General features: G+C 38.6%; 1 protein-coding gene and 1 long non-coding RNA gene across 2 annotated transcripts in view; one reads left to right on the top strand and one right to left on the bottom strand.

Moving 5' to 3' along the window:
* Positions 1-21,601, top strand: part of kcnh2b (potassium voltage-gated channel, subfamily H (eag-related), member 2b) — a 620,615-nt gene that overhangs the window by 424,372 nt on the left and 174,642 nt on the right.
* Positions 12,338-15,742, bottom strand: LOC129408101 (uncharacterized). Its single transcript, XR_008631815.1, has 6 exons — positions 15,649-15,742; positions 15,046-15,077; positions 14,621-14,678; positions 14,432-14,567; positions 14,185-14,352; positions 12,338-12,424 (listed from the first exon to the last, which is right to left on the bottom strand). It is a non-coding gene; the product is annotated as an uncharacterized LOC129408101 (long non-coding RNA).

Here is a 21,601-nt window from a genome sequence, read left to right as displayed (position 1 = left end):
AACCAGGACTGAACCAAGCACTACACCAAGACTAAACTAGGTCTAAACCAGGTCTAAACCAGGTCTAAACCAGGACTAAACTAGGACTAAACCAGGTCTAAACCTGAACTGAACCAGGTCTAAACCAGGACGAAAACAGGACGAAAACAGGACTAATCTTGGACAAGAACTTGGAAGATCGCACCTTGCAGACACCCTGTCTCCAAGCTCCTCGGGGCTAACTGTAGCTCTGCGTCGGTCCTTTTGCCCGCGGTTATCTGGCGTTCTACTCGGGCGTGTCTTCGACGTTTCACCGCTGCTGATATGGCAGTGATTATAGCGAATTTGTATGAAGAAAACCAAAAAACCCACCACTTCAATCCAGGTTAAAAAAGCATTGTAACCTGCTTTACTGACATTTGTACCAAGTGAAATATTATATATTTTTTTCCCCTGTAGTGCCACTTTACTGCGTTACAGCAACAAACAACGCATTACAGTAATTTGTTACTTCTATAACATGTTACTCCCAACACTGTTGATTCACTCCATCCTCGGTGGTGGTAAGCTGCAATTGTAGCCACAGCTGCCCTGGGGTAAACAGACAGAAGTGACACACACACTACAATCATACTAGACAATGTGGGTGTGCCAAGTGTCTTGCCTAAGGACACTATGACCACTGGTGCCCTGCTGTGGCACCTGATTTTCCCAGTGGTCTCCCATCCAAGCACTGACCAGACCCGGTCCTGCTGAGCTCCTCAGATCTGACAGGATCAGGCTTTGACAAGGAAGTTTGATCAGTTATGTAAAGAGTCACATTTTGGAGTTAAAACCTTAAATAAATCATAGAATTCGATCATCACATCCTCTGCATGATGTGCCACACTCTGGTCATGTATCAGAGTGTAAGGTTTGGTGTGTGTCTGTCCCTGTGGGAGAAAAACAAACATCTAAATCTATAGATGCAAGATTATTCAGTGAAGGTGAAATCTACATGAAGAGAGCAAACTGACAAATAAATTCATACAATAGCTTGTGGTGTGTCTCGTCACTACACTGATGGGCTTATCACTGACAAAGGCTCTTCCTGCTTACAGCCCTCTTAAGTGTAATTCCTGATCAGCGCAGCTCTTTATTGGCCGTCTCCCAAGGTGTCCACTGTGATATCAGCTCTCGTCCTGTGTCCTTGCTTTTATATGGGAGTGTGGTGCAGAGAGGACATATACGAGGAGCCATCAGAGCTGTGTCCCCTGGGGTCAGTGCTCCACAATCACTCACATCACCTCACATCACCCCCGTGTCCCTGGGAGGGGTCCACAGCCTCTCCTCGTCTTCCCCTTCATCTCCGTGTGTATTAATAGTCCAATATTGGAGAGAGACAGAAGCTCGTTTCTGGGACACTCTGCATTAAGTGATAATGCAGTAATAAAAAACGATAAAATGTACTTATTTTACTTACTCATCCAAACATATCTGTGGAGTTGTCTTTTGTTGCTCACATATGTTTTGTAAAATAAATGGCTTCCTTTAAAATGCTATTTGTTTTATTGTGTTACCCTGATACTCTCATTATTATTCTCTCCTCTCTAGAATTTAAAACATTTTTTTTTTTTTTTTAAATGTCATGTGACTTACATTCTATATATTTGGATTTTTTAATTTTATTATTATTATTATTATTTGTGTGTGTGTGTGTGTGTGTGCTGGGCTGCCACAGGACGGTCACTTTCTCACACAGTTAGTTGACTCTGACCGTGCAAGACGTAAGGACTTCGCTCCTTTTTGCCTGAAAAACATGACAGCAATCTTCACCACGGCAGATACACTAACAATAGAAGACATCACTCAAGATCAAGTCAAGATCCTCAAAGACCCCAACGCCATCAAGGCGGCTGACAAAGAGGTGTCCATGCTGGAAGCTCTCCGCGTCCTGGACTCCCACACCAACAACCTGGTGAAATTCTACTGCAGGTTCGAACATCGAGGCCTCACCTGTCTGGTATTTGAAATGCTGGAGATGAACCTGATCCAAAGCCGAGAATGGGAACCTCTTGCACCAAGCGACATCCAACCACTCGCAAAACAGCTGCTGATGACTTTTGAAGGTCTGAAAGGTCTTGGTATCCTCCATACAGACATGAAAATTAATAACATTCTCCTGACCAATGTGAAGGAGCAGCTGCATAATTGGTAAAAATCCTCCACCTACGTAAGTCCGGTTTGTGTTAAGCCGAGTTTGAGATCTGGAAATACACAAGGACTACACAAAAAACCCAAAACAACCAGAATTAGACAGATAGTTATGGTAATTGTACAAAGACATGATACATAAATAAACTGAACTGTGGTTTTGTAGGCTTATTGTTATTATGATCTGTGGATCCTAAAGTTCAGGTTCCTAAAAATAACTATCTGGGGGGAAAAAATCTTGGTATAAGTGAGATAATATTCCAGTATAAACCAGTCAGTGCATGCTCTGTCTTGATAAATGGCTCCCCTTAAAATGCTCTAGCCCTCATATAGAATACAAGTTTGTCTCATTCTCAGTATTTGGACAGACCATACTTCATCTCAAAGCTCAGAACCTCCAGAAGTCCCTCCCTGAGTTGCAGAGACTGCACTGGGGTTTAGGGGTGTCTGTTCAGAGCAGAGAGAGACATTTTAGGTTTAAACCAACTGGATTTTTGCTTTGAAACTGGCAACACAAGAGAGAAACTCATGTGAGGATCAAATGGCAAAATCTGAAGGTTTAAACTTACAGAATAAATCCTTCCTTGTGCGTAAATTGTCGGTTTTAGATGGAGTTTTCTGTGTTGATGATGCAGGCAGAGGGATATTGCTCTACAACCCAGAGCTACTTCTTGTATTTTTGTACTTTTTCCCCACAAACTATTACTTAACTGATGTAAAACTATGATACATCTTGACCACAGGTACTATTTACCAAACCAGGTCATACTTAGAAAAAACTTTAAAGGAGAACCAGGCAGGTCCACAGACTGTTAGTTCCACTGGACTGAACCTGAGGTGCTGAGGAGACATGTTCAAACACTCCACAGTGTTTTACTTTCACTACAGAAGGAGAGAGGAGGTGCCATGGTAATATAATGTCATGAATCATTTATCATGTGCTGTATGTTAGGCAGGACAAACCTGAGCATTTGTGGCTCTATATTTACTATATTTATGTATGTGTCAAGTGCATGTCAAAGAGAATGGAACTTCACACTGGCCTCTCTCTGGTTCTATAAAATTACATGTGATTTAGTTGACCCCATTATGACCCCCGTGTAGAAGCTTAAAAACAGTGTATTCATTTACAAATGTTTACAACTTTACTTCAAACAAGAACAAACATAGCATCATAAAGTGAGATTTTATTATATAACTACATTTAAATCCTACAGCACAACTAAAATACTGCTTGTACACATAGGATTTTTCTTGTTAAAATAATAATTTTTTAAAAAGTGCCACTGTTATTACTGCACTGTTCCCTCAGATTCTACACTGTGGAAGAAGGACAGAGGTTTTAAATCTGTCAAACTCGTCTGTAGCTCTCACAAACTCTTTAACACAACTCATTTTACATATTACTCTTACTTGATACATACTTTTACTTCTTAAGGTGTACACATTTGTAGTAACAGTACTTTTATTTAATAATACATCTTTATTTATAAAGCACAAACAAGGTTTACAAAGTGCTCTTCAAGCAGCAATGAACAATACAAGTTAATTGAATACATTTTATACAATAGTATAAAATAACAAACAGCAAGCATCCAAAAACAAATAATGATGCAAACAGTCCAATTAATTATAATAGAAATAGATTTTTTATTTTTTTTTATGAGAAATAAAATCAAGCTAAGACCGATAAAAATGGGTTTTAAGAAGTGATTTGAAAGATGATACTGATGGTGTGAGCCTCATCTCCTCAGGCAGGTCGTTTTATTTCCCTGGACTGAAAAGGCTCCATCATCTGGAGTCTGGACCACAGGGACCTGCCGGAGGATGTGCAGCAGCAGGAGGCTCGTACGGGGTGAAAAATTCTGAAATGTCACTTGACCTAAACGAGATTTAAAAATGATCAGTAAAATCTTCAAATCAGTCCTAAAACACAAACATTGTAAAAATGTGAGTATAGTTGTGCGTCTCTCGTTTTCATTCACATAATGAGTCCAGTGCAGAGCTCACGCAGGAACACGCCCGGGGCCACCACCTGTGAACAAACACAACACCACTTTAGCCTGGAGTCAAGTTTCATTTGTGAGGGGTAAGGGGGAGCAGTGGGATGTCCCGGTTCAAGAGGAGGTTAAGGTTACATGTTCCTGTGGGGCTTGGACAGTGGATTGTGTCATGTTGGATCTGTAGACCAGACTGTCCCCTCTGTGCCGGGGTCACACAGGGGTCACTCACACTCTAACTCTGCACTATTTTCAGTTTAGCTGGTGTCTGCGGAGGACTTGGTGGAGTCAGAACACTTTATGTAATATGTACTCAGTTACATTTACTCAAGTAACTTTTAGAGAAGTTTTACTCAGATTCATTTTCTAGCAGCATACTTTTACTCCTACTACTGAAGTATCAGTACTGTTACTTGAGTAAAAGTTGTGCTTTCTCTTTCCACTGTGAGTGAGTCTAAAGTGACAAAATCTTAATGTGACAAAATGAAATGATTTGAACATTTGTGTTTCTTGCAGCTCCTTCAGATCTGACTTAATTTGTCTCATTTTTGTTTCTGTCCTTTGAAAACACCAGATTTTGTGCAGTATTTTATCTTTTGACCTTCAGATTATTACCTTAAAATTATATTATATTATATATTATGCTGACAGTTACTCTTTAAGTTACTCTTGAGTAGTAATTTTCCCAAAATATTTTTATTCTTACTTCATAAACTTATTGGATATGTACTTCTACTTGAGTAATATTATTTTGAAGTAATGTCACTGTCACTTGAGTTGTTGTTTTTTGTTGACTACTCTACTGTTTATGGAGACGTGTTGCACTCTCATCGTCCTGGTCTTATACGATCTGTGGCAGCATATGTATGTATATATATTTTTTTTGGGTTAAAGCTTTGTGAGGATTAGAACAGGAACTAAAGCCCATCTCCAATATGTACAGTGTCACCACGGCAGAGCCAGAAGATCCATCACACTCCTGTCACATCAGCAGGGACAAAAGCACAGACAGCTTCCCCTCCACAAATACAGAGAGCCTCCTTCTGCAGCTTCTCCACGACAAAACACGAGCAATATGCATCTATACGTGTGTGTAAGTGTGTATGTGCAGTTTTGATTGCACATTTCCTATAGGCGAGTTTCAGCTGACGTCATTGTTATTAAAAGCCCGTGTTGCATGCTGGGAAATATTTTGGTCGGAGGCAAGAAACAGGATAGCGGTCAAACACAGTGCGTAACCTCGCATATTTATCCCCGATAATGGTAAATTCCTGCTGCATTATCGGACGCACAAATAGAAGCACGGAAGAAGGAAAATGTCTTTTTCGTATTCTGAGTGAAAAGAACCACTAACGGTGAATTAAACGACTTTCAAACATCCGCAGAGCAAACGTAGAAGATCCTAACAAACCGTGGACTCCAACAAGTTCAACAACACATCGAGACTCTTGGAGGTTTTCATCTTTTCTGCTGTGAATGGCCCAGGAGTTTCCACCAAGTCATTGTGGATATCACCAAAGTGAATATTTGTCCAGGTAGTTGGCGATTCTGACCAGAAATTTGGTTTGGTCCACCTCTGTCGGGGTTGAAAAGGGTGATTTGGCTCCATCGATGCTTATGACCAGTTTCTGGTCAAATGGTCTTGGGTCCTCTGCTGTTAGAGTGGATAAATAACCAGGATCAATACCCTTTACCTGCTTTCTCGCTCCATCCGTCATATCGAATTAGTGTTTATTGTCTCCGACCAAAATAATTCCCAGCATGCAACGCACGCTTTTGTCAACAATGAAACTCGCCTATAGAGCCGGTGTGTAAGAGGGGCTGCACTGTCATTTCACTTTTATCGTTGCCTGTTCTGAGTTTAGCAGATGGTTGTTAATGGTACAGAAGAATATTTGAGTGTGTTCATTTTCACTTGGAGGCTGTGACTGTCTCCCTGACGCATGAGCTCAGACTTTGAGGAGGGGGAGCTGGATCAGTGGACGCTTTCTGCCCAGTTTTCAGTCAATACCAATATTAGTAGATCAATACATAATTATTGTAGTTGCTTTTTTGGTCGAGGTAAAAATGTGTGATTTAAGTCTGAGTGACAGGTTTCCAAACCAAGAGGACAGAGCAGAGAATAACATGGATTAAACACATGCTCTGTAAACATGAGCATGACATTTGGATCCACTCCATGTAACTCAGGCATTGTGAACGATGTAGGCACACAGACAGATTCTTGAGCAGACTCTTCTACACACCTGTACTTACAGGCATAGACTCTATATATAAACCGTATACAGTGTTGGGGAGTAACAGATTACACCAGAGTTACGTAATCAGAGTACAAATTATGAGTAACTGTATTCAGTTACAGTTACTGTTTCAGTGAGTGGTAATAAATGGATTACATGCCGGTATTTTTCCTGTTGTCACATTTTGGGCTAATCACTTTTTTTTTTTTTTACTAATTTCTGTAATTCCATTCATTACCGGAAACCCACTCAAAAGAGTTACGTAAACGTCTTGTTAACATTGGTGGCATCAGTCACACAATGGACGAGGTCATTAATAATCTTTGTTGTTAAAAATCTGATTCTGTATCATTTTGAGTAAAAAAACATAAAATATTACAGATTTTTACTGGGCTGGCACCTTTATCTTTGTACTGACAGTGATTTATTATTTTTTTATAAACAATATGACCCTAACATTAGGGTGGACAGAATTTCAGGCAGCAGTGATCTCCTATAAAAATAATTTCTCTATCAATAATATTTTTAATTTGATTAAGTAAAGTCTGGGCTTTTTTATTTTCTTTTACAGACAAAACATCTTATGTTAAGATCCTTGTCTTTGCTTCTCTACAGTAAACAAAAGTCTGTTCATGGAGACTTGGGCTCAACAGACAATTTGAAGAAAACAAACATGAATTTTCAGGATGTGGTTGGTACATTCATGTAGTTTAAAAAAAAACAAAAAACATGACAATATCAAGTAATCGACAGTATTCAGATTACGTTACTCACCTAAAGTAATTTAATGGATTATGTTACAAGCTACATTTTGGTGTATGTAATCTGTAATCTGTAGGGGATTACATTTTAAAAGTCACCTTCCCAACACTGACTGTATATAAAGACTATTGCCTGTCACCTGCTCTGTGTCTCTCCCCCTGATGTGAACAGAGCTGTGCTGGTCACAGATCTGGGCTCAGAAATCTTCTTTTGTCTGTTCCACGTTGAAGATGAAGCTGTGTTCCTCACACCACTGCAGCGCTTCATCCACACATCCGTGTGTGGTGTGCCATGACATGTGTGCTTTTATGAAGCAGACTAAGAATAGATTTATCAGCAGAAAATATGTATACAGTTGCTTTTCTTCTGAAGCACTGGTACAGTGTGATAAACAGAGCTGTTCTTTGAGGATTCTGAGCCAGAACTCAGACTTTTCAAATGTACAGCGTCACTAAAGCAGAGCGAGATGATGACTCAAACTTCTGTCAAATCCAGTTCAGACAAAAGCGCAGACATCTTCCCCTCCACAAATGTACAGAGAGCCAAAACAAAACAGTCCATGTGAGTGCACTCCAGTGTTAGTTAGTAATTACTTAACACTTTGTATTAATTTAAAGTAGTGCTGTCAAGCAATAAAAAAAATTGAGAGATTAATTAATTATGATCTGTAATTAATTAATCCAATTCATCTCTTTTTAATCTCACCTAAAAATTGCTGAGAAAAGCTTCAACTTGAGGTATTTTCATTTGAATTCATGATTACATTATTTTCATACTAACGTTTTTATATAAGTATCATAGTTATTATTACTGTTACTAATCTGCATAAATAAACTCAACTTTACAACATATAAACATCACCACTCTAGATCCACATCAGCTGTTTGACATTATCATGTGTTTAATGCAGATTTGCACAAGTCTCACAGAAACAAAACTTAAAACCACATGGCTCATTTGCATAAATTAAGTGAAAAAAAAAAAAAAACGCTCTTGTGCACTGATGCGCTTCAGCTTCCACTAAAAGACACGACTCAGTGGAATATAGATGTTGTTTTTGTGACAGAAGATGTTGATGCTGAAGGTGAGTCTGTTCTATGTTTGTGTCGCAATGTTTTCAGAGATCAGACGTGTGCAGGTTTATCGCAGATGCGGCGGGAACGGGAATGAAAATTACAGTTCTTTGCAGAAGTGAGCGGAGCAGGACTGCACAGTGCGAGACTGTGTCCCAACAACACATAAAAACAGATTTTATAATAAAGCAACTCACAAACAGAAACAGTAAAGTTAGAGATTAAAAATGAGATTAACACGATTAAAAAACATAACACACTAAATATGACTGTAATTAATTAATCACAATTAACACGATAATTTGACACCCCTAATTAAAAGTGCATTCTTGGTGTGTATTTTGGAGGATATTCCTAATATTTTTTGTACTTTTTCTTCATTTTAGTGCTGACCGTAGTTGTTTCTGATGTGTCATGTTTCTTTGGGGCCTGTCCACGTGAATCATGCCAACGTTTACCCACGATGCACTTGTGCTGCCTGGGCTGACCTCTGACCTCCATCTCTCCTTCCTCCCTTCCTCCCTCCCTCCTTCCCTCCCTCCCTCTCTCTCTCCCCCCGTCCTCGGAGCGTCACATTTCGGGTCAGGTCACTCGGAGCCCAGACGAAGGCACAGTGACACCAAAGGATAAAACTCACACAGCAAAGTAGTTTAAAGTACTCAAGTATTGAAGCTCCTCTTAGTAACTATTACATTTTATATGATCATTTTACAGGCACAAAAATTCTCACCTAAAATGATCACTGAAAGTACTTTATTTCACTTCTCTGTTGAACTATATGTTAAAGGTGCTGTACCTGATTTTCACTGTGTCAAAATGAGTTTATAGCATGATAACAGTGCACTTCCTGATTATCAGACAATAATGCACTTAACAAATTAGATGCAGATGACACACAGTGGCCGTATTTTACACTCAAGAGCTGCATATACTGTATATTTGTACTTTGGCAAGACTAAAAGTTACTAAAAGTTGCATTTGTAATCAGGCTAAGACGACTGGAGTTCTGATACGGTCTGAATACTGTATGAAAGACTGTACTGAGCTGTTTGGTGTTTGCAGTAGCAGATGGTTGTGATGGTGGACTGTGTTTGTGTGTGTGTGTGTGTGTGTGTGTGTGTGTGAGTGGTTTAAATCTGGGCTGATCTGAAATGGGCCAGCGCTGAAAAAGAACCATCAGGAGACTCTAAGTTTACCCCATAACCTCACCTGAACTGAAGGTCGGGGACCGGCTTGTTTTATTTGTGCCACTCGAGGCTTTGCCAGCGTGATTAGAAGTCAAGACCGGAGCTTTTTTTAATTTAAAGGAAGTGTAGTGCTCGTGCTGAGGGGAAGAGCTTTGCACATTTGGGATGTCTGCGCTTTCCTCTGGATTTAACCCAAGCGAACTCACACCACACGCCCTGATCATTCCCAGTGACAGCGTGTACAACTGTGGATGGAATTTAAAACACAGATCTTACTGTTCCTTTAAGTTGATCTGTCTAAGGTAAAACAAACAATGAGTGTGTATACATGCACATCAGTATACCGCTTATGATTGGGTTTTATTAGTATCCTGGTTTCTTCATGGTGCATGTTTACGCAGTAACCCGGTTTCAGTATCCTGGTTATGGCAGTATCCCGGTTATTAGAAATCGGGATACTGTAGCTGGTTTATTCCAATAGTAACCGGGATACTTGTGGCATGTATACACAGTATCCTGGTTACTGCAACGTAAAGTTGAGTGTACATGCATCCAAAAGACACTTTCCAGCCTTTTCACCACAACAGTAACGACATAAATAAAGTGACGACATAAATAAAGTGACCAACATAAATAAAGTGACCACATAAATAAAGTGACCAACATAAATAAAATGACCAACATAAATAAAGTGACGACATAAATAAAGTGACCAACATAAATAAAATGACCAACATAAATAAAGTGACCAACATAAATAAAGTGATGACATAAATAAAATGACCAACATAAATAAAGTGAACCACATCAGCAGCACAAGGAGCGAGCTGATTTTATCAGCTCTAACAGTTTATGTAAATGAGCCATGTGGTCTTAAGTTTTGTTTCTGTAAAACGTAAACAAATATGAGCAAAGCTGAATTATCTGATCAAACGGGCTGATGTGGATCTATAGTGGTTATAGTTTAGATGTTGTAAAGTTGAGTTTATTTATGCAGAAGATTTTCATGAAGAATCTGTTGGGTTTGATGTGTGCAGTGGATTGTGGGAGATCTCACAGCTCCTCACCGCTGGTTAAACCTCCAGAGCTTCCGACGCTAAAGGAGCTCATGGATTGTATTTTTCCTGGTTTATTAAATTGATTTAAGTAATTTTTTTTCTCTTGCGCATTTGTAAGATTATGTCAAGAAACCGGGATCATGTCACAGGGATATGAGTTTTCCAGTTTCTCAGGGCACATGTACACGCAGTATCCCGACATAACCGGGATATGGCTAATAACCGGGATACTGATGTGCATGTATACACACTCAATGCTCCATCCCCCGTAGTCCTTCACAGTGTCATTAGCACTGGTTAGCACCTCCATCAGCTGTGTCTCTAGCTGTTAATTGTGTTCTATATTCATCAGTCTCATAAACGCTCGGTGTGTATGTTTCTCTCTTTTAACCAGTAGTGCACAACTGTTGGTGAAGTCTCATGTGTTGATTAGTTTCCAAACACTGAAAAATGACCATACAACTTACGCACTTGGGAAGTCCTTGTGAAAGTTACAAATTGTGTCCAGCTTATTCAGGTGTGGCTAAGAGTTATTTTGCCTCCTTTATCATTATTATTAGTTTGTACAACCACAAAGAAAAATATACCTGCACTGTAAACCCGGATAAGTTGAGTCAACTCAAAAATTATGTCGTAACTTATTACCCAATAAAGTTTGAGTTAATGTTTAAAAATCTTTAAGTTTAATTGAATGTAAAAGTTAAATTTTTAGTAAACTCAAAAGATTAGAGTTTTGTTTTTTTACGTTTAAATAACTTAATGTTTATAATTATTGTATGCAATATATTAATTTTGTTCAACTAAAATTGTATAGTTTCATGAGACTTAAATAAAATAATTATGTAAATTAATTTTTCTGTTGACAAACAATCCATGGTTGAAAATTTGGACATTTATTTAAAACTGTCCTTAACATTACAAATAGTTTTTAATACACATTAAGTGTCTTCAGTATTGCAGAGATTTTGACATTCAATTATGGTTATTAAGCCATGTGCATGGAAAATAAAGTGCAACAATATCCATGACCCTCAATCTTTAGAAAATAGTTTTTGAGAATTAAGCTAAAACAATCAACATTAATTGAGGAGTTAAACTTGGAACTTCACTCTAAATAAAAAAAAACATTTTAGAACTTCAAGTCTTCAAGACAAGTGCCTGCATTTTACACTAGTTTAGTGGCAAATATAATCATCTCCAATAGTTTTCTATTTTCACAGTTATACTTCTGAAACTTCAAACATTCATTTAGGCCCAGCATTGCTAAAGTGCTTAAGGTCTGTACAATAAAGGGAACATAAAAACAAAAATCTCTCTTTAGCAAATATAGCATACTTAATAAAATGTGGCATCAAACTAAGGTGACTGCTCTTTGAATGTTTTTAAATCGGGAACACATCTCTAAAGAGCTCATTTTTCAGTGCGCGAAGGCATGGTTTCATCACAGAATTGTCATCAAGACATACTAGAATATTCTGGATGAAGGTTAAAAGTGTTCACAAGGTTTTTTTTGGATACTCAATATTAAAGACATAGATGAGTCCAAACAGCAGCAGAAATGCCTCTGGCACAGTCGACAGCTGACTAAACACGACGTTTCCTTCAATGACAATTGAGAGATTTCCTGGTATGAACAGGTTTGGAGATGACGATAGTAGACCAAGTGGGCAGTCCGACACATCTGATTGACCATCTTGCTGCAAAATACAAGTGTTACAATCAGTATGAGAGTGCTCACAATGATCAATCACAGAGAAAGTAAACTTAATATAATAATTAAATGACAGTATAACCAAATAGCAGTCAATCATAGTTTTCTAATATTGAGATTACTTACATTACAGCTTTATAAAAGTCTGTGTCATCCTCTCTCAAGTAGACTGAAAGCGCACGAAGTGACAGTGTGCGCCTCAAATTTATATCCTGTTCCTCCTATTGAAAAAAAAAAAAAAAAAATTACTTTTAAAATACAGTCCCTGACAAAAGTCCTGTTGCTTATCCATTTTGTAGAAACAAAAGCTTATAACCTGACTTTAAATTAATCGATTGGTTTTAGAAATGTCTCATATGAAAGCTAAAACCCTCCCAAATTATGCTCAATATACTAAAATAAATTAGCTTCACTGAAAAAAGATTGATCATTTAATGAACACAGAAAGGTCAGATTTTGGCAAGACAAAAGTTTTGTCGCCTACAGAAAATTGAAAAATAATTTACTTCAAATACAAAAATATGTTGCATAACGTCAGTGAATGAAGTAGTGGTGCTGTGAGATCCATATTTAATATCTTGTATGACTCCATGAGCTTGAAGGACTACATCCATGCAGTTTGACAATGATTCATACAATTTGTTGATGAAGTCATCAGGAATAGCAAAGAAAGCGTCTTACATGCCTCCCAGAGTTCATCAAGATTCTTTGGTTTTGCCTTCCATGCTTCCTCTTTCATTCTACCCCAGACATGCTCAATGATGTTCATGTCTGGTGACTGGGCTGGCCAGTCCTGGAGCACCTTGATCTTCTTCACCTTGAGAAACTTTGATGTAGAGATAGAAATATGCGATGGAGCACTATCCTGCTGCAAAATTTGACCCTTTTATGGTTGGGAATGTAAGAGGAGCTAATATGTCTTGATATTTTAAGCTATTGATATTTGCCTTCCACCCTGCAAATGTCTCCCACACCCCCATAATGGATGTAACCCCAGGCCATGATTTTTCCGCCACCAAACTTTACTGTTTTCTGGGTGAATCTTGGATCCATGTGGCTCCAGTAGGTCTCCTGCAATATTTGCGGTGGCTGTGATGGAATTCAACCGAGGATTCATCTGAGAAATCCACCTTCTGCCATTTTTCCAGTGTCCATCCTTTAACAGGCTGTGGGCCTTGGCAAATGCCACACGGTTTTTTAATTGCCTTTTGTTCAGTGCTGGTTTCTGTGCACTGATTGACCATGGAGGCCATTTCGAGACAGAATTCTACAAACTGTTGTGGTTGACACAGGGACTTGAGGTGACCAGGCCTGGTGGAGTCTGCTGCAGTGGAAAAGGGGCTGGCCTTGGATTTTCGAATCAACAAAACGGTCCTCCCGAGCAGTTGTCTTGCGGGGTCTGCTGGACCTGGGCTTGTCAAAAACATCTCCAGTCATTTCAGATCTTTTTCTTATTCTTTGTACTTGACGCTGAGACACATTGAAGGTGTCACCACCTCAGCAGTGGATCTGGTCTTCAGCCTCTTGATAATTAATGCTTTGGTCTCAGGGTGGATCTTAGTCATGTTGTCAGAGGTCAAGTTGCAGTTGATGTGAAGGTCTGGTGTGCTGGGGTTCTTTTTTATACACAAACACTAATTGATTGATCAGTAACAGATCACAGGTGAGGCTGTAATCTAGGATTGGGTGCATCATATGACAAAGGCGACAAGACTTTTGTCTTTCCAAAATCTGACCTTTCTGTGTTCATTAAAATTATCAATCTTTCTTCCAGTGAAGCAAATTAATTTTTAGTATATTGAGCATAATTTGGGAGGGTTTTTAGCTTTCATATGAGACATTTCTAAAACCAATCGATTAATTTAAAGTCAAGTTGTAAGCTTTTGTTTCTACAAAATGGATAAGCGACAAGACTTTTGTCAGGGACTGTACTACATACATCTGAGATAGTAAACACATTTCCACAGAATATAATTAATACCTGCATATCATATTCTCTGAGGATTCTCTGCAGGGCCTCTGGAATCTTTCCTGTGTGAGAAGCCTTCTGCCTGTACAGTGCAACTAGTGATTTTGTATGACGATCAAGCTCTGCGTAGAATGTATTGCGGAGATTCACATTGGTGATGCGATGGAACTCCGCAAACACCTGAAAACACAAAATATGGGTACAAGTAGTTATATTTTCTAATTGGACATACCAAAAAACGTTTGTTTTTAAAGTGTACCTGTGACTCCATGTTAAGGGCGGGCCATTGAGCCAGTAGATCCTTTATTGTTTTATCTCCAGTGACAATCTCCTGCCGTCTAAGTGCAAATGTTGTCTGCATGCCTCTTCCAATGAGAAGCTGAAACTAAATACATCTGCTCAATTTTAAAAATCCCCCTGATCTCTGCAGAAATCAATTAAATCTTACCTCAGCCATATAACTGAAAAGCAGATGTTGGACAGTGAACGTCTGATCCAATGTGTTGCTGCAAGAAAAGAAAAGAAAAATGTGTGTTAATGTATGCAATACTTCCCTTTGTTTTTTTGGTTTATTTTGGTTCCTGTAATATTATATTATTTACTTGAAAAGCAATCAGTATTATTAACTCTTAAGCACCAAAGCAGCACTGATGTAAAAGTACCATAAGCATAATTCAGTATTAGTATATTAATACGCAATCAAACTTTTCATTAAAAAAACATTTTAGAAGATTAGATTTAGATTTTAGATTCTTCAGATTTCTTTTACTGATGGAAACTGGTCAATACATATATGCAAAACATTACCAATGAGAAGAGAATAAGACCATTTATATAAAAAGGGGAAGAATATATACAATTATTCTACTTTACCACAAAATCAAACTTCAAACTTCCTCTTTATCCTGCAAAACACATGATCACAATTAAAAATAAATTCAGTACTGTGTAATTAACATTTAATTGAATTCGTGGATAGGAAGAATCAGTAAATAAAACAAGTAATAAGTAAAAATGCGTATACTTGTGGTTTGTTGGCATGCTAAATTTCACCCATACCAACAAATTACTATCATTTTAAATTATTTTGTTATCACGTTAACCTAAATTACATTTCATCAGAACCACCACGCAGTATCAGAACCCGCCTGTCCTCCGCACACATTCAGAACCGCGTAAGTTAGCTCATCACCTGTCTAGGAGTGGCAGACTTCACCACTCACCTCAGATTCTGGATCAGAGCCCGGTGTGGGCTTGCCGTTTCTCCCCGCAGCTCAAAGCCCCTGCAACGGCGCTCTGAAGTGATGTGCTCCGGGACATGGAAAGTTTTGCACGGGGTGCGCGCACGTCCCAGTCCCAGAGCCGCTTTGAGAAGTGGGGAGGGCGGCTACCCGAGTCCGCTCATCAAATGTGAAGTTGCCGCACCGACCGCATTGTTACAAACACAATCTGAACTGCATAAAAAGTTTTACCTACCAAAGACGGTAACAAATGAGGGCAGTGCTGCCACAGTTTTCACTATCAGGGGAGCAGATTGCTGATCTGCGGCGGTCCGCGGCACCACGTGGACTTCAACTTGCTAGCACCACAGGTTCTCAGAAACGGCGAACTTAGCTGCGTTAAACACTGGCAAACAAATAAAGTTATACTTCTATTTTTGATCAAGAAACAAGAACCTGACAGAAAATATGCAATTTAAAGTAGATACTTAACAAATTTTGCGCCACAATCTTCTCCGCTTCAGCCAGCCATCTTGAATTTTCCAACTCCATGCGTCCAGCAGACAGAACGTTCAATGACGTCATGACGTAATCATAGCTAACTCAAATATTATGACAGACACAAACGGCAAACTCATAAATTCTATCCCAGATGGAACTAAATTCATGTATGAATGTTTAGAACTCATATGATTTGCATTTCAGAGCTCTTTTTTAAATTATGACTGGAGAGTTTAAAAGACTTATGAGTTAGTTCAGTGTCTGGGTTTACAGTGTGTGCATGTATGTTTATATATGCTTTCTAATGTACCTTGCTCAAACAAAAATAAATTAATGAATAAATTGAGTGCTGAAAAAGAACAAACATTGAAAAGTGACCATACGCTTTAAGCACTTGGGAAAGTTACATATTGTATCCAGCTTATTCCAGGAGTTATTCAGGTTGTATTATCTTGTATGGAGCCGCCGATCATGACAGTAAATAACTTTAGTACGAACTATAAAGGCGTTTTAAAGCTCCCAGAGAGTTGGTGCAGTGTGACTCATTGGTGCACGTGAAAAATGAACATTTTACACAAATGAACCAACTTTATTTCATATAGAATAGAACAGAATGACTTTTATTGTCACTATACACATGTACAATGAGATCACCTTCCAGTGCCGTCATGAACGTGGGACACTTACAACACAGTACTAAAGAAAAACTGAGTAAATTAATAAGTACGTAGTATTGGTGCAAGATGAAGATGACAGGGACACCAAGACAACAAAATTCAGTCAAGTAAGATATTGCACTCTATTAAACCTTGTGCTGTATTAAATCTTGCACTCAATCAAGACACAAAACATTTCCCAGAGTCTCCACTGACATGATGGGATCCCTGTTTAACTGGAAGTGCCACCACAAAACAGCTCAATTTAGGAGCATTTAGAGACAAAAGCAGGTGGGCTCTGAATAAGGTGTGTAGAATGACCAGATGTCCCTGTTCACATGGGAGAGTCCCAGTTTTGAGCCGTGTGTCCCCAGTCCCCACTGACATATACAAAACCACTGATATGTCCCAGTTTTATGTAAGAAATGCCCCAGGTGTCCCTGTTTATGACCAATGTGATCCCTGACAACAGTCGAGAGGAATATACTGTACTGTCATTTGTTGAGCTAAAATACAGAACAACATGTAAGGGACGAAAAAGGAGCGAAAAAGGAGTGACAGTGCAGCTCAGCTGGTAATAGTATAACTTTTGTCCACAGATCTGAAGGTTGGTGGTTCGAATCTTGCTTTTGACATAAAAAAAAAAAAAAGGTTGAGCAGTCAGATCCACTGACTCACAGGTTGGGGGTGTGATTCTAGATCCCACATTGTTATATATATATATATATATATATATATATATATATATATATATATATATATATATATATATATATATATATATATATATATATATATATATATATATTCCGTTTTCTTCCGCTTATCCGGGGCCGGGTCGCAGAGGCCGCAGTCTAAGCAGGAGGATTTTTTTTTTTTTTTTTTTTTTTGGAGCTTTCTACCATGTTATAACATTGTTTCCTCATCACATAGATCAAGGGATATTAATAGATTACAAGACTGTGAAGGGTTTGCCTGTACAGAGTGACTTAAAGGTCCTGTTGGTGCATCACTCATGGTCTTACTTGGTCTCTTATTTATTTATGTTCTGTGGTGGATGTTTGTGTGATGCTTCTGTTGTTGTGTTGTCCTGTCTTTGTGATAAAGCTGTGATCCCCTGTCCCAAGACAAATTTCTTCCATGGGAGACAATAAAGGATCATCTTATCTTATCAAAAACTTGCCTGAAGACATTTTAGATGCCATCCATGCATGTTTGAGTAATTTAGCAATCTTTCCTTGGCTCTCACATTACAATTCTCCAGAAGTGTACAAAAACAAGATACAAAACTGTACAGCAACTTGACAAACCTGATGTGATGTGCTCTTGTTTGATTGTGTTGTGAAGTCACTCTGAAGGGGAAGTGACTTAGCATGAGGAGCAAGCTTATTAAACATGTTAATATCTTGTTTGCTGGCAAATATAGAATCTTCAAAACAATAAAAGGTTACATGGTGATCTAAATACTTCATATTTTAGCAGTTAATGCCCTCCAGAAGTATAATACCCCGTCTTTAATGATAAATCCATTCTTTTTTTTTATTATTATGATCTTGTTTGTGTGTATTTCTTGTATTACGTCGCTGCAAACATCTGTCTCTGCTTCTCCTCCTGTGCAGAGCTAATGGAGTGGAACAGGGCACATTTAACAGTACAAATGAACCGGCTCACGTACTCTCCTCACACACTCTGCTTCAGACCACTCAAGGGTAAAAAACGCACGGCCATACGCAGCAGTGACGCACGCTCTACCATGTCATAAGTATCTGTCACACATGAACACACATACACACACATACACACACACACGCGCTGCCCTCGTGCTCATGAGCCAAGCAGCAGGCATCATCATATTCCCGCAGGACGTGAGCTGGGGTCTACCTCGAGCATGGGGGGGAGGAGGAGGTGTGGGCAGAAGTAGGACACAGGTGAAACAATGGAGTCATTTGTTACGAGAGACATTTTCCTTTTCTTTGTGAGCTCTTTCCGTCTTTGCACAAATAATTCACAGGAAATGTGTGTATTTATAATTTTATTTTTACCATTTTATTGTAACCCGGTAGAATTTCACAAGCTTGACGAGCCTCTCAAAGTGCTACACGAGGTTGCCAAGTTGATCTCTCCAGCCACCACTAATCACAGCACATTCATTAGGCAGGGTGGGTGAAGTGTCGCTGTATTCACTGCTCAGAGGTTGGACCTTTGGGTTGGTGGGTATAAACTCTAAACACTGACCCACCGATGTCTCTGTGGTCAGTCAGTATAGTGCTACATTTTCCAAGTTGAATTTCTGTTTCATTCATTAACAGAAATGGGAAGAGTAGCCCAAGATTGCACTTGTTACTTCAAAATAATATTACTCAAGTAGATGAACAAAGTAGTGGTTCAAGAAATTACTCATGTATTTTCAAAGAAAAAAAAGTACATATATATATATATAGTGTATATATACATATATATATATATATATATATATATATATATATATATATATATATATATAGTGTATATATACATATATACACTTGTCAGTAAGTCGTGTCCATGTTGTAACTTGAGATATTTACACAGAATAATTGTACACAGAAAGATTTTTTTTTTATTATTAAATACCAGTACATATTTTGTTTCTGAACAGTGCCTGTAACACTCTTGTACCCTCCCCTGGAGGCCTTAGTCTGTAAAAATCTATAGAAAGATTATCAGACCAGACTATGTCACTTGACAAAGTTCTTCACCTGACACAGACTATGGCTCTACTGCACATGTCTCCTGCAGAAAGAGTCTCTGTTCTGTCTGTATCATGTCAATGTCTTGTAGGATTTCTGCAGATTTCAGAATAGGTGTATGGATCAGGTCTGAGTGGATGTCTGCCTACTGAAGTTTGAGACATTTCTTCTCGTCATTTACACACACACCTGCATTTAACACATACAGGTCATTAAGACATATCCCACTCACTAATGATCATTTAGCATCAGAACTTATTTTATCACATAGTAATAAACTGTTTCAGTGCTGACAACAACTAACGCTGTAACTTCAAGTGAACCACACAGACAGTGGCTCTTTCTGCCCTCAGGCTGCACGTGCATCCATAAACCAATAATCCATCTATAAATTATCTGCAGGGTTCAAAGTGTGTGAAAATAGTAACTGCTTATAGTCCGGAAGTGATAGTATATCTTCTCCTCTGTTCAAAAAGATGTGATCCAAGATGTGTGTTGTAGAATGTCAGATGCAGATGGGTTGACCTTGTTTATGGTTATTATCTCTGTAATTACTGTTCCTGTCCACATGAAACTAAAACTGGCACAAAGTTCATTGTCTCCCAGAACATATAAACAGGAATGATTCTTCTTCCCCCCCAATATAAAAGTCATTATTCAACCTCAAATATGTGATCGTTTTCAGCTGAAAGGATTTTAAGGCATAACAATAATATGACAAGTTCGTGGAGCCAAATACTGAACATTTAACATTTGCGAATCTCTTGGTGACACAATGCACACAATAGCAAATACTGCGAAATATGTTTTAAGAAGGTCTGAGAACTTAAGAAAAAAAAGACAAAACGGATTTAAAGAGCACAGACAGGAGTCTGTGATCAGTCCGAGCGTTCATGGTCCTGTTTAGGAGTTTGACAAGGGTGACTGTAATGTTATTTGAGAAGGACTTGCTGTTGTGGTCCCAGCACAGTCAGCTCTTTCTGGTCAGATTTAGTTGAAATAAAACTCAGATTAAAGTCTAACTCAGTAACAGAGCAGAAAAAAAAACAATGAATCTCCCACAGAATCTTCTAGACCCCAACTCTTCATATGAAATTATAACTTGGACAAATTCTAGAACGTGAACTCAGCCTATTCAGGATGTCTTCTGGACCTCATTATATTGAAGAAAACTTGTTCCTCTGCACACGAACCCTGTGTAGATGCCTCCACTTTAAGACCGGGGTTGGGGGCCCTTGACGTCATGCTCATCTGGCCCCCATCCGCGCTCATATTAATCTCCCACGTTTCTATATGCGGCCCCCACTGTAATAATAGCTTCCTTCTTCTCCGTCTCCGCTAATTTCCGACATAGATGGATGAAACGCTAATAAAGTTGTCCAAAAAAAAAAACTCATATATTTTCAGTGGGGCTTCTGATCAACACCGGGGTCTAAATGAGCGCGGTACGGAGTTATACGAGGACAGACTCGACATTCACCGTAAAGAAAATGATGCTATAAAACGGGGATGGACTTCTGAGATGAATTCTACCTAATGTGCTTTGATTTACACACTCAATTAGTGCGAGCAGTACTCCTCGTCGTCACATCACGCCTAGGCACTAATTAGAGCAAATTACAGGAAGCACTGATCACCCCAAAGAGCCAAAAATATGAACAAGTTTATGTATTCAGAGAGGAGGATGGAAGTTTACTGAGATTCTAGTCCTACTTCAAGATGAAAGGATAAGGCATGTATAATCTTATGTGGTAGTGTAAGCAGTAGTAGTAGTAGTAGTAGTAGCAGTAGTACTAGTATGTGTCATAAGAGTATCATAGTAGTAGTGGTTTAAGTAGGCAGAGATGAGGATAGAAGTTTATTGAGATTCTAGTCTTAGTTCAAGTATAGTAGTAGTAGTAGTAGTAGTAGTAGTAGTAGTAGTAGTAGTAGTAGTAGTAGTAGTAGTAGTAGTAGTAGTAGTAGTAGTAGTAGTAGTAGTAGTAGTAGTAGTAGTAGTTGTTGTTGTTGTTGTTGAATTATTAGTAGTAGTACAATAGTAGTAGTGATAGTAGTGATAATAGTAGTAGTGGTAGTGGTGGTGGTGGTAGTAGTAGTAGCTGTTGTTGTAATAATAGTGTTTGTAGTACATATATATAGTAGGTAGTAGTAGTAGTAGTAGTAGTAAGTAGTAGTAGTAGTAGTAGTAGTAGTAGTAGTAGTAGTAGTAGTAGTAGTAGTAGTAGTAGTAGTAGTAGTAGTAGTAGTAGTGGTAGTGGTAGTGGCAGTAGTAGTAGTAGTAGTAGTAGTAGTAGTAGTAGTAGTAGTAGTAGTAGTAGTAGTA

This window comes from Boleophthalmus pectinirostris, unplaced genomic scaffold (genome assembly GCF_026225935.1).
Source record: "Boleophthalmus pectinirostris isolate CB_2022bp ecotype Guang Dong unplaced genomic scaffold, ASM2622593v1 HiC_scaffold_15, whole genome shotgun sequence".
NCBI lineage: Eukaryota > Metazoa > Chordata > Actinopteri > Gobiiformes > Gobiidae > Boleophthalmus > Boleophthalmus pectinirostris.
Note: the sequence above shows the minus strand (reverse complement) of the source record. Positions and strands in the feature narration are given on the sequence as shown.